The 12,366-nt window shown below is 48.3% G+C and overlaps 1 long non-coding RNA gene across 1 annotated transcript; it reads right to left on the bottom strand.

Moving 5' to 3' along the window:
- Positions 1–5,649: 5,649 nt before the first annotated feature.
- Positions 5,650–11,428, bottom strand: LOC121820974 (uncharacterized). The gene is made up of 4 exons (XR_006061643.2): positions 11,392–11,428; positions 8,749–8,913; positions 7,498–7,585; positions 5,650–5,866 (listed from the first exon to the last, which is right to left on the bottom strand). It is a non-coding gene; the product is annotated as an uncharacterized LOC121820974 (long non-coding RNA).
- Between the last annotated feature and the right edge of the window lie 938 nt (positions 11,429–12,366).

Raw genomic sequence — 12,366 nt, 5'->3', positions numbered from 1 at the left:
CCTGTCTACCCCCTCAATTTGGCGATATGCACTTCAGAAGCCGGTTAGGGCGAGCTTGGGGCCTTTCCTCGGGACTTATGAGCACCACCTGCTGGCTGGTGTCGGTATGACCAGGACCTCCCTGAAGAGAAGTACAGCGAGACTGCCAGCAGGGGGCGCTGCACCCACATCTCCGGCACCTACAAAGCTTCCAACTTCATCAATGGCTAGACACCTAAAGCGGGAGAGGATCTTCAGAACCCCGTCCTTCACTGATTCCTTCTTGCCTGTGAGGTACCAGGTTGGCGTTCCCGCTTACCAGTTCTCCTTAGCACAACCCTACCTCCACCTCACTGGCTGTGACGTCAAGTATCTTAGCAGTGTTGAGAAAAACAAATAAAAACCGCTAATATGTGTAACAATCAGCACAGAGCAGAGCAGAGTCTTGGTGCAATCTGTCTGCACCCGTTTGCTTTGACGCTGCGGTGAGTTGGCGAATATCTAGCTGGACTGGAATTAAAGTTTCTTTTAAATGTATTATAGTTAAAAATTGCACAGCCACAGAAAAGAATTGCAATTTCTGCAAATAATTAAAATATTCACGGATACGAGGCAGTGTGCAGTGTTAAATCTTCAATTCTGCTATTGCTAGGTTAGTGATCTTGGCCAAGTTTGTAACTTCATTTTGCCACATCTGTAAAATGGGCCAGTAGTGTTGGTGGGTCTCGGCATAATCTAAGCCGTCAATAACTGCAAACTGTAGTGACCACAGTAACCGTTATTGGGAATCTATGATTTGGAACTGAAATGGAGTTGTGTCTATCACCCTGGACAAAGTCGCCTTCTCGCTATGGATATGCGGCTGTGAGACTGGACTTCCGCTTGTGGCTGTAGCCGTTCCCCAGACCGCATTGATGGATAGGAACTGTGCACGTGGTGGGTGAGTGAGTGGCTTAGCCCTTTAGCTGGCGAGTGAACAGGAAATGAGAAAGGAAGGAAGCGTGCCAGGATGCCTTCTTCCCCAACTGGGAACCCTTCTCATGGTGAGGGTGTGGTGGGGAGCAGAGAAATAATAACAGTCAGAGGATGGTTTAGTGCTCGCCACCGAGCCTGGATCCAGCTGGTGGAAAGGGAGAGGTGATTCCAGTCATGTGTCCTCTTATTGCACACACACACACACACACACACACACACACACACACACACACACACTGAATAAATGTAAATAACTTGAATTAGTAACTCTTTTTCTTTTTGTGATACTTTTTTTTAAGGTGTGGATCTTTGGGCTGGTTGTTTTTGAGACATGGAATGTAGTCTAGCCTCAAACCTGCTAGGTAGCCGAGGATGGCCTTGAATTCATGCTATTTCTATTTCAACCTCCCTGGTGCTGGAATTGCAGGCCTAGAGCCTGACTCTTTGGGGTCACTTTTCGTGGTGTGCTCCATGTGATGCTGACCGTTCCTAATCTGCTCTCACTGGAGCTGCTGTTTCTTCATTTGGACCGAGGCCTGCAAAAGTCTAGGTCCTGCATATTCTTTAGCTAATTAAGTTGACCTTAGGTCGATTCTGTAACGTTTCAAATATTTATTTTGTTTAAATTTTAGATTCAACTTGCCTGCAAGTTTTTGTTGTTTTGTGCCCCCCCCCCCCCTGCTCCCATCCTCTGCTGTGGATATCATCACCTCTGTGTCTTCCAGCAGCTGTGAGGTGCTTCCAGCTGATAGGGTTGAAATGTTCCCTCAACCAAAAGCCGTGGCAGAAGCCAGAAATGAACAGAAATGCAAGCAAACACATAATCCTCATTTTTTTAATGGCACATGGCACAACACTGAGTAATTGCCGGGTAAATCTGACAAATTGGGAATACAGTTCATCAGAGAGCTCGGGAGCCTAAGAATCAGGCAGTGTACAGGAAAATTTATGAGAATATTAGACTGTGCAGCCAGCAGAAAACAGAGCACCCGGAGCTGGGCCTGGATTGATGGTCTTCACCCGAGTCGGAGCTGTGTTCACTGAGCAAAACCTTCTCTAGTCAAAGAGACTTAGGGGAGGAATGTTGGTGATAAATAGAATGGATGAAAAAATAATTAACACCTAGAAGACCAAGGGGACAGACTCAGACCCACAGGGCGGGATCCGTCTACTGTATCAATGGTCAAGGAACTATGTCCTCAGTCATACTACAGCGTATAAACACAGACCCTCGGGGAAAGACTCAGCCTCCATGACGGCAACAAGAGCAAACTTCCCCAAAGTTATGAAATTCCAGTTAAACTGGTGAAGATCTTACATATAAAAATCAAGTCTGGTAAGGCTTTTGAGAAAGCCATATTCCCATGCTGACATAAATTATCACAAATATCTCTGGAAAACAGCATGGCAGAGTGTGACGAGCCATGCAACACCACATCCTTTGGCCTGGTGACACGTTTGAGACTGTTTCCTGGAGAAATAAATCAACACAAAGATATGGGCTGGAGAGATGGCTTGGTGATTAAGAGCACTGGCTGCCCTTCCAGAGGACCTGGGTTCAGTTCCCAGCACCCACAGCATAGCTCACAACTGATTGTGACTCCAGTGTATCTGATACCTCCTTTTCACAAGCTTCTGCACACACATGAACACACACACACACACACACACACACTAATTTTTAGAAAAACAGAACAAATTAACCATTAAATAGAAATATTGTTTAATCAAACATGACGTTATTAAGAATAATACTTGTGTGTTGTGAAAACATAGAAAGTCAGTATAAAATGTCAAGTGAGAAAATAGCTGACTTTGTAAACACTGACTATAGATTTACTTTAAAAAATTAAACAATAAAGCTAAGAAGAAATAATTCAGTCTCATTGCATGGCAGGATAGGAAGTTAATTTGATTTTTCTATTGCTCTGAGGTTTTGTATTTATCACTTACTACAAAATTGGTTAAAACACATTTAAAAAAATTACTTTTATGTGGATGGGTGTTTTGCCTGCATGTATGTCTGTGTGCCGTGTGAATGCAGTGCCAAGGAGACTGGAAAAAAGTGTCGGCTCCTCTGGGACTGGAGTTACAGATGGGAGCTGGGAATTGAACCCTGGTCCTCTGAAAGAGCAGCTGGTGCTCTAACCACCGAGCCATCTCTCCCTCAAAGCACAATTTTAAGGCTCTACTATCTGGGGTTGTGGGATCTGCCTGCAATCCAAGCTCCGAGGTGGCTGAGGTAGGAGATTGCCAGGCGTTGGGTCTTCTTCCCACACGGTGTTAATCAGACCAGGACTACAGAGTGAGACGCCATCTCAAAAAAAAAAAAAAAAAAAAAAATAAACACCAAAAAACAAAACACCCCAAAACCCAAAAATACCCAACAAAACAAAACAAAACAAAACAAAAACCACAAATAAATAAACAAGGTCATATCATAAAATGCCATCTATTAAGAACAGGAAAAAGATGATCCCCTCCCCCCGATACCACATGTCTCCTGACAGCTGTACAGAGCTTAGCTACCATCTGAGTAGGCACAGCACCTCTCTGAGCTTCACGAATATGCTGCACATGATGGAGAGGGTTGGTGTGGTGGCCTGAGCCTTGACTGGTTAGAGGAGACAGGGTTTCGGGAAGATGTCTGTCAGCCATCTCATCTGGTGCTTGGCTCTGACCTAGTTCCCACGATGGCTTGGCTGGCTGGTTTGGATGTGAAGCAGCCAGTGTGGGCTGGAGAGGAACGGGAAGAGTTGGCTTCCTTCCACTGGTGAGACTTCCTCCTTCGTGAAGCCAGCGTGACAGCCGGGCATCAAGCGTCTCCTTCCTTCTGGCCAGACCTTCTTGCCCCGCAAGGACAGCATCTCTCATGCCTATGTGCTCAGCGAACTTCAGACTCCACCGTCTTCCAACATACGGACTCGGCTACAGACGATCTCATTTCATAGTGGCCCTTCTTCTTATGTCTTTATAAGCAGAGCACGAAGCTAGTAGGCACCTTCTTTGCCTGCCCCTTGACAGCAAACATCCCTGGATTTGTGCTCTGACAAAATCCCACGTAAGCCAGGCAGTTCTCGAGGTCCAGGATGGGGGTTTGGGGCCTTGGCCACACCATCTGTTTGAATTATCCCTGTGTCTGAGACCTGGAGAGGAGAGTGCCTCATTTTTACTCTCAAGATGCATGGAAATGCTTCCTGATGGAGGAAGGACAGGTGGGGCCCTCCTGAGTGGCCACCCGAGAGCCTTTAGGCTGCTGTTCTGGAATCATTTCTTCCTTTCTCTCCCGGTGTGATTGTTCTGTTCTCCCCTTTTTCTTTGCAAATGAAAGGTTTTGGCAGCAATGGGATGCCTGCCACTGACATGGGCTGTGCTTCAGATGTGCTCCTGAGGTGGGTGGGGAGTTGTTAGCCCTAGTTCACAGCTGAGGAAAAAGGCGCAAGTTCACAAAATGCTGAGATCGGGTTCAAACCCAATCGGTTGGTCCCAAGAGCAGGCTCCTGGCCCTGTGCTGGGTACCTCCTCAGCGGGCCAGGCCTGGCTTGCCCTGCTCTGGGGAAGGGGTGATGTGGAGGGCAGAGCAGGAATGAAGCACGAGGTGTGCATGCATGCTCAGTGTGGGTACTCACGGTGTGTGCCCCCGTGGGCCTCTTCCGCCGTTCAGCCTGTGCAGATACCAAGTTCGTCACGGGAACAGAGTTGGACGTGGGGTTTGTCTTTGTAATCAGCTTCATTCAGGCCACCATGTGAGAGCCGCTGCTCCACCTGCCCCTTCTCCTACACAGGACCTCTCTAAAATTTGCCACGTGGCTCGGAGCCGCCCTTAGAGAACCACTATGGTAGAGGGTCCAGGGGACATCCTCTCCCATGGTCCAAGATTTGTTTCCTTCCCTGAATACTGTACTGGACTACATTCAGTTTCTGTCTTTTTTAGAGTGAGGGACTTGGGGACGGTGTTCAGCTCACACAGCCATCAATGACTAGTGACTGGTGACCCTCAACAGGACCTGAAAGGGACATTGGTGGTTTGAAAGAAAATGGCCCCCAAAGGGAGTGGTGTTATTAGGAGGTGTGGCCTTGTTGGAGTGGGTGTGGCTTTGTCAGAGGAAGTGGGGCGGGCTTTTTGGTCTCATATATGTTCAAGCCCCACTCACTGTCTCAGACCACTTCCTGTTGCCTATGGAATCAAGATGTAGCTCCTTCTCCACTCTCAGCTCCTTCTCCAGCACCATGTCTACCCGCATGCCGCCATGTCCCACCATGATAATGGACTAAACCTCTGAAGCTGTAAGCTGCCACCCCATTAAGTGTTTTCCTTTATAAGAGTTGCTGTGGTCATGATGTCTCTTCACAGCAATAGAAATCTTAAGATAGAAGTTGGCACCAGGGACTGGGTATTGCTGTGATAGGCCAGACCATGTTTTTATTTGAAGGAATATGGACCTTAGGACTCTGGATTAGAAAAGCATTTGAATGCTTTAAGTGCTGCTTAATGGGCCATCCTAGTAGGAGCATGGAAGGCAGTGGGGCTGAGCGTGATTTGAACTGTGGGGGGCTGGTGTTGTTTATTCTACGGCGCTGCTCCTCGTGGCTGGTTGCCATGCAGACGGAGGAGCATGCTGATTGACAGAATCACAGCCATGGTTACCTTTTTAGAGCTTTTTCTGGGGGGGGGAGAAGAGGGGCGATGGGAGGAAGGAGCGGAAAGGAGAGGAGACAAGAGAGCGCACAGAGGGCCCATCCGCTTTTTAGGCTGGGCCGCCGTCGACATAATTAAGGACCGAATCCTTACAGCTGGCTCAGGAGGTTGCCGAGGAGAAGAATATTAATGTGTGGCCTAGAGATCATTCTTGTGATATTTTGGTGAAGAAAGTGGCTGGGTTTTGTCCTTGTCTGAAGAGTCTGCCTGAGGCTAAAGAGAAGAGATTGCATTAATTCTATTGGCAGTGGAAATCTCAAAACAGCCTGGTTTTGTTATTAGTTATATATAGAGTTATTAGTGATAACTCCAGTGAAGATTTGTAATGAAAAGAAGCAAGCTGAGCAGGGTAAATTACAAAATGTAAAGTTTGAGGAGAAAAGGAGCACCAGGAAGTGGAATGGAGCCAAATTCTGTGTTCAAGGAGAGAAACAGATAAAGAAATGGAATAAAGGGAGTGCTGACCTCAGGGCAAGATCCCACCCCAGCTAAGTTTCCATCTTGTGAAAAGGAGTTAAAGAAAAGCTTACAGCCAGGCTGTGGTGGCGCACACCTTTAATTCCAGTGCTTCAGAGGCAGAGGCAGGTAGATCTCTGAGTTTGAGGCCAGCCTGGTCTACAGAGCGAGATCCAGGACAGCCAAGCTTAGGCAGTGAAGGAATTCATTGAAAATAGGAAGTTGGTGAAGACGTAATTGAATGAGGGGACCACGTTCCAGCCCCAGTAAACAGCAGAACTTGGCAACTTTGGCCACGTGGTTCTGGAGTTAAGGAATTTGCCTCTGCAACTAAGGAAAGCCACTGAGGCCAGGCATGTGACAGAAGTGTCCCTGAATGGAGGCCTAGGGAGGCCATTGCATGAAGACCTGAAGCTGAAGACCCCAAGATGTTGAAGATGCCAGAGCCATGGGATACCTGCTGAGGAGAGCTGCTAACAGGGAGTGAAACCAGCACAAGAGAAAGAAGTGTATTGCAGTCAACAAAGCTGAAAGGAGTTGGAGATCTGAAGAGCATTTTGACATCAGACATGGGGATGCCGAGTTTGGAGTTTGCCCAACTGGTTTCTGGTCTTGCTTTGGTCCAGTATTTCCTTCCCTACGTTTTGGAATGGTAATGTATATCCTGGGCCATTATATGTTAGAAGTATGTGATCTTTTTGATTTTTGATTTCACAGGTGATTACAGTTAAGAGATTGCATGAATCTCAGAAGATAATTTGAACTCTAGACTTTTAAATATGTTCGGGACTTTTATAGACTATGGGGACTTTTGAAGTTAGACTGAATGCACCTTTCCATTATGATATGGCTTCAAGCCTTTGGGGGCCAGGGAGTGGAATGTGGTGGTTTGAAAGAAAATGGTCCCCAAAGGGAGTGGCACTATTATGAGGGGTGGGTTTGTTGGAGTGGGTGTGGCCTTGTTGGAGGAAGTGTGTCACTGTGGAGGCGGGCTTTGAGGTCTCATATATACTCAAGCCATGGCCAGTGTTGCAGACCACTCCCTGTGGCCTGCACAAGACATAGGACGCTCAGCTCCTTCTCCAGCACCACATCTGCCTGCATGCTGCCATGCTCCCTGCCATGATGATAATGGACTGAACCTCTGAAACTGTAAGCAAGCCACCCCAATTAAATGTTTTCCTTTATGAGAGTTGCCGTGGTCATGGTGTCTCTTCCCAGCAACTGAAACTCTAACTAAGACAGACATTTCAGCCAGTAGGAGACTCAGACAGCTGAGGAAATATGGAGGAGACAGGCAAACACACCTGAATGAGCAAGGAGCAGATCTAGAAAAAAATGCCAGGTGATTTTAAACAAACAAACAAAACCGAAGTTTCTCTTTGCACCTCAGGGTCACGGTCCTCTTGCCTCAGCCTCCCGAGTGCTGGGGTCACACAGGCACGTGGCACCACACCCGGCTCACGGCAGATGAATCTGGAAGTAACAGGAGAGAGGAAAACGAGAACCCAGCGTCCTGGAAATGTCTTTTGAACAAAGAGACAGAGAACTGTGATGGTTGGCGCTGCTGGGTTTACAGGAGGCAAACTCAGCCCTGTGACAAAAGTCAACAAAGAAACAGGAGGGGAAGAGAGGCAAACCCTGGAGAAGTGGCGCCTGTGCCTCCTGTAAAGCCCAGGGCGCCACTGTGATGCGTGGGCCTTGCAGTCGCTTCTCCCTCCTGGGGGGAAACGGAATAGCTTGGCTCCTCGGACCCTCTGTGTGGCTGCCGACCTCGTCGCTCACACACCCTGTGCGCTCCTGCAAGCTGCCCTGGCCAGGCTGTGTCTATGCCAGGCCTTGTTCCAGCAGCTGTGCCCTGCCCCTTGGGTTCCAGACAAAAGCAAACTAATGGCCGCCTGCCACTGCAACCAGATGGTCACCAGATGGTCACCAGGACCATCACCGGGGCGATCCCGCTGGGCGCTGTAGGCTCCCACTCCCAGAAAAGGATTGACCATGTCGGTCCTCTGCGCATCACAGGGTTGAAAATGAAGAGAGCTGGAAACTGTGAAAACAGCGGGAGTGTGGTGCTGGTTGGTGGGTCTGGGAGGGTCTGTGAACCCCAAGCAGGGCGGTTAGGCGTGCTTGACCGGTCTGCTTTTGATGGGAGCCTCTGGCAAAGCAGCGGCCTCCCAGGAGCGAGCGCTGCTGTGTTCGGAGAAGTCTGATCCCGTTTTCTGTCGGCGCATAGCAGTGTCTAGCCGAGGTCTGGTAACTTTACCCTTGAAGACTGAGTAGGAGGAGGAGCACAAACAGGTTTGTGAACCCGTCCGGGCGTCATACACAGAAGCCCTCGGAGGAGCTCAAAGGGATTGCCCCACCAGGCCCCTCAAAGACTGACTCTTAATTAATTCTTCAGTAATTTCATGTATGACTACTATGTATTTAGATTATATCTGCTGCCTGATCCCTCTAATTCCTCATAGATTCCCCCCACACCCCTACATCTCTGCCCCAGCTCCATCACCCCCTCCTCCTCCTCCTCCTCCTCCTCCTCCTCCTCCTCCTCCTCCTCCTCCTATCATCCACTGGGGCAAATCAGTGCTACCCTATGCACATGGGTGTAAGGTCCACCCACTGGAGCATGGACAACCTACCGTGGGCCATACCACTGACAACATCTGACTTGCCCTCCCAAGGTAGCTGTAAACTTCCAGGACCCCCTCATTTAGGGGTGGGATCTCATGAACCTCTTCCTTCTCCGTCCCAGAGTGTTGACTGACTTTATCTTGTATGACGCTGGCAGCAGCTTACATGGAAAGCTAATGGAAGATATGGGCCAGTTAGGAAGATAAATTATGCAAGTTTTTTTTATGTCATTGAACGTGTGAAACTGTCTCTCATGATTAGCTCTGAAGAGAAGGCAGGGACGGAGAGAGACATTTCCTTGAGCTTCATCTGCTTTTAGGCAAGGAGGAGGAACAGAGAAGTTTCTCATTGGCTTCTTCCATTTGCCTTCAGCATAGCATTACCCTGATGTGAAAGCACCATGCAGTTGAGTGACAGATTCTGTCACCTCTCGTGTTCAAGAAGGTGGCAACGTGTTTAAAATCACTTTCCTTAAACACGTCCTTCTCATCTCCTATCAATCCCAAAAAATGTTTGCTCACCCACTGGCAAAATGCCAAACAATTCTATGTACCCACAGGTATGGGGTGTGCATCTGGCCGCTGGATATTCTTGGGATAGGGTTAAACCCAAAGCTGATAGTAGTTGATTGATTTATTAGATGAGAGTCGTGACTATCAGATGGCTGTAAGCACATGGAAAGGGAACTGACAGATGCTAATTGGTGCTCAGCACCCACTGCCAACCTAGTTTCTAGGCTCCCCGGGTGCCCTGGACTGTCCTCACTGCTGTAGACGCAGCCCCTTTATCCTCTCCAGGGAAACCCCAGCCCCAAAGAAATCCCTCTGCTTTCACTACAACCAAAACCCTTTGGGATGCCTTGTAGTAGAATATTATTTTAAGGTGTGTTACTTTTGTTTATGTTGCATTTATTTAACTCTGTGAAGCTGTGTTCCTGTGCCTGTCTAAAACACCTGATGGTCTAATAAGGAACTGAACGGGCCAATGGCAAGGCAGGAGAAAGGATGGGCAGGGCTGGCAGGCAGAGAGAATGTATAGAAGGAGAAAACTGGGAGGAGAGATCTAAGATCTAGAAGCCAGAGAAGGAGGAGGACTCCAGGGGCCAACAACCCAGTAAGATTTACAGAAGAGAATGGGAAAAGCCCAGAGGCAAAAGGTAGACAGAATAAGTTAAGGAAAGCTGGCTAGAAACTAAGCCAAGCTAAGGCTGGGCATTCATAATTAAGTATAAGCCTCTATGTGTAATTTATTTGGGAGCTGGGGGGCAGCCCCCCCCCCCAGAAAAAAAACCTCCAACAGTAATACCTCATGATAGCTGAGAGCCTTTAAGCTTTTGGAAGCTCAAAGGATGGTGAAGTTTGGATGAAAAGATTCATGGCTGCCTCCTGACCTTTCTCCAGTTATCTTCAGGCTCTTCTGTGCCAGCAAAAATTCTATCCCCTCTCAAAGGCATAGGTCAGAAGTCACGTCCTCCAGCAACTGTCCAGCTCCTTCAGACAGACAGAAGTACTGAAGACTTCCGCAAAGGTCTCCATCCCCTTACTGTTTGGCATTTTAGTTCTGATGGCCAGAGGCTCTGGCTACAACATCCTCCGCATTCAGAACCTCCCTCCCTCAGTCCGACAACTAGGTCTCCTCCTGGTAGAGTCTCAAACAATGTTGTGCTGGGAATAACTGGTTCTAGTTGGAAATAAGTCTTAGCTTGACACGTGACCTGTGCAGCCCCTTCCCAGACTGTAGAAGGTGCAGGATCTGTGTCTCCACTCTGGAATTTTTGCTTCTCTTCTCCCACTGGTTGGAGAAGGATCATGTTATGGACATGTGCAATAGATGGGAAGAATAAGTGATGGGTCTCAGTCTTGGTTGTTCCTATTAATTACCTAAAGAGCTTTGAAAGCACTGATGTCCCAGGCAGAGATGGCGCAGCCTGTAAAGTACTTGCCTGCTAGCATGCGGACCTGTGCAGTCCCTAGGATTCACGTAAAAATGCTAGGTGTGGTGATGCTTGCTTACTATCCCAACTGGGGAGGAGTCATCAGGGGATCCTGGGGCTACCTCACCGGCGAGTTAACCTAGTCTAAGTGGTGAGTTCCAGGCCAATGAGAGACCAATGAGATGGTGCTCCTGGGGAGGATGCCTGACATTGTCTGGTCCATGCCAGCCCCACCCCCCAACACACACACCAGTGTTTCTTACATACTCGAGTGCACCCATGTATGTACACACACACAGAAATACACACACGAAAATCCATGCACAATAAAAATTACTTCTGCCTGTTAAATCTTCTGATAGGTCAGAGATCCTGATTTAACTGGTCTGCTGGAGCCTGGGCTGAAGATGTCAAAAGGATTCTAATGTGCTGTTTAGGTTGAGATCAGCTGGTTGGACGGGTGCCTAGCTACCCCGAGAGGAGATCCTTCACTGGTAACCCAGGGGGTGTGCAATATCATCAGGGAAGACCTGTGATAACTAAAATACCCTCACTGACTGAAAACAAAGGCCAAGAAGGCAAGCATAAGACCTGCACACACACAAGCCAGCTGTCATGCCCTCATATAGACTAGGGTAAGAGGAAGAAGGGGAGGAGACGATGGTCTTGGTCATTGCTGCTGACCAGAAAAGGGAGGCTGAGAAAAAGCTAAGCTTACCTAGAACCAGGGACGATCCAGTTGGTCAGGGATTTAGCTATAAAGGGAGAACAGATTTGATTGGCTGTCAGTGGAGGTGTCTACAGGGACATAGGGAAGAGCACTGCTTCTCAAAAGAGCATGCTTCCCTAAAGCATGGGGCAGTGGCTGTCTGTGTTCACAGAGACTGGGCATGACTGCGTGTCTCCCCCTCACGGAGACGTAACTGCAAGGAGGGCCTGTGCACTCAAACAGGGCACGGATGAGCATCTCTGAAATGCTGCGGATTTGACTGCGGATTTGACTCAGTGCCCGATAGGCCAGGGCACATGACTCTGAGGACACTATTCTTACTGTGTTCTCTGAGGACAGCATTCCTCAGACTATTAGAGACAGTGCAGACGGGATCCTCCACTCCTCAGTTCGCAACACTGTGCCTTCCCAGTGCATATCATTGCTGCATCAGAAACCCATGTTCCGCAGTCAGATGTGAGCCTGAAAATGAGAATACATAAATTCAGAGTCTGATGGGCCTGTCTTGGGGGATGTTTTCTCACCTGGACATGAATCTGAGGATGTCCAGATATAAGATAGAGTAGCTTTGTTTTTTTAATGACACACCTCTTTGATATCTTGGGTTTATTATGAAGCCTTGCCCTGTCAGAGGTGGGAGAGCTTGAGGATCATTGGCAGGTACCCCTCAGAACTTCATAAACCCAGAGGAAAAGACAAAGGCATCCTTTCTTCTTGACCCATCAAGAATGTTTGGTGCCAGCCCTGGGGGAGTCAACGGCATGGAGAGAGCTGTGGATGTTACAGGAGTATGCCAAAGCTTGAAGAGTTCATTCCAGCCAGCACGTCACCCTAGAGACGGTGACTGTTCAGAAAGTGTGAAACGCTTCAGGTTTGGGGTCCTAACCAACACTTGAAAAATAATAATACAAGGGGCTGAAGAAATGGCTCAGCAGTTAAGAGCACTTGGTGCTCTTCCATAGG

Source organism: Peromyscus maniculatus, chromosome 10, assembly GCF_049852395.1.
Source record: "Peromyscus maniculatus bairdii isolate BWxNUB_F1_BW_parent chromosome 10, HU_Pman_BW_mat_3.1, whole genome shotgun sequence".
Taxonomy (NCBI): domain Eukaryota; kingdom Metazoa; phylum Chordata; class Mammalia; order Rodentia; family Cricetidae; genus Peromyscus; species Peromyscus maniculatus.
This window is presented reverse-complemented; position numbering and strand designations above follow the sequence as displayed.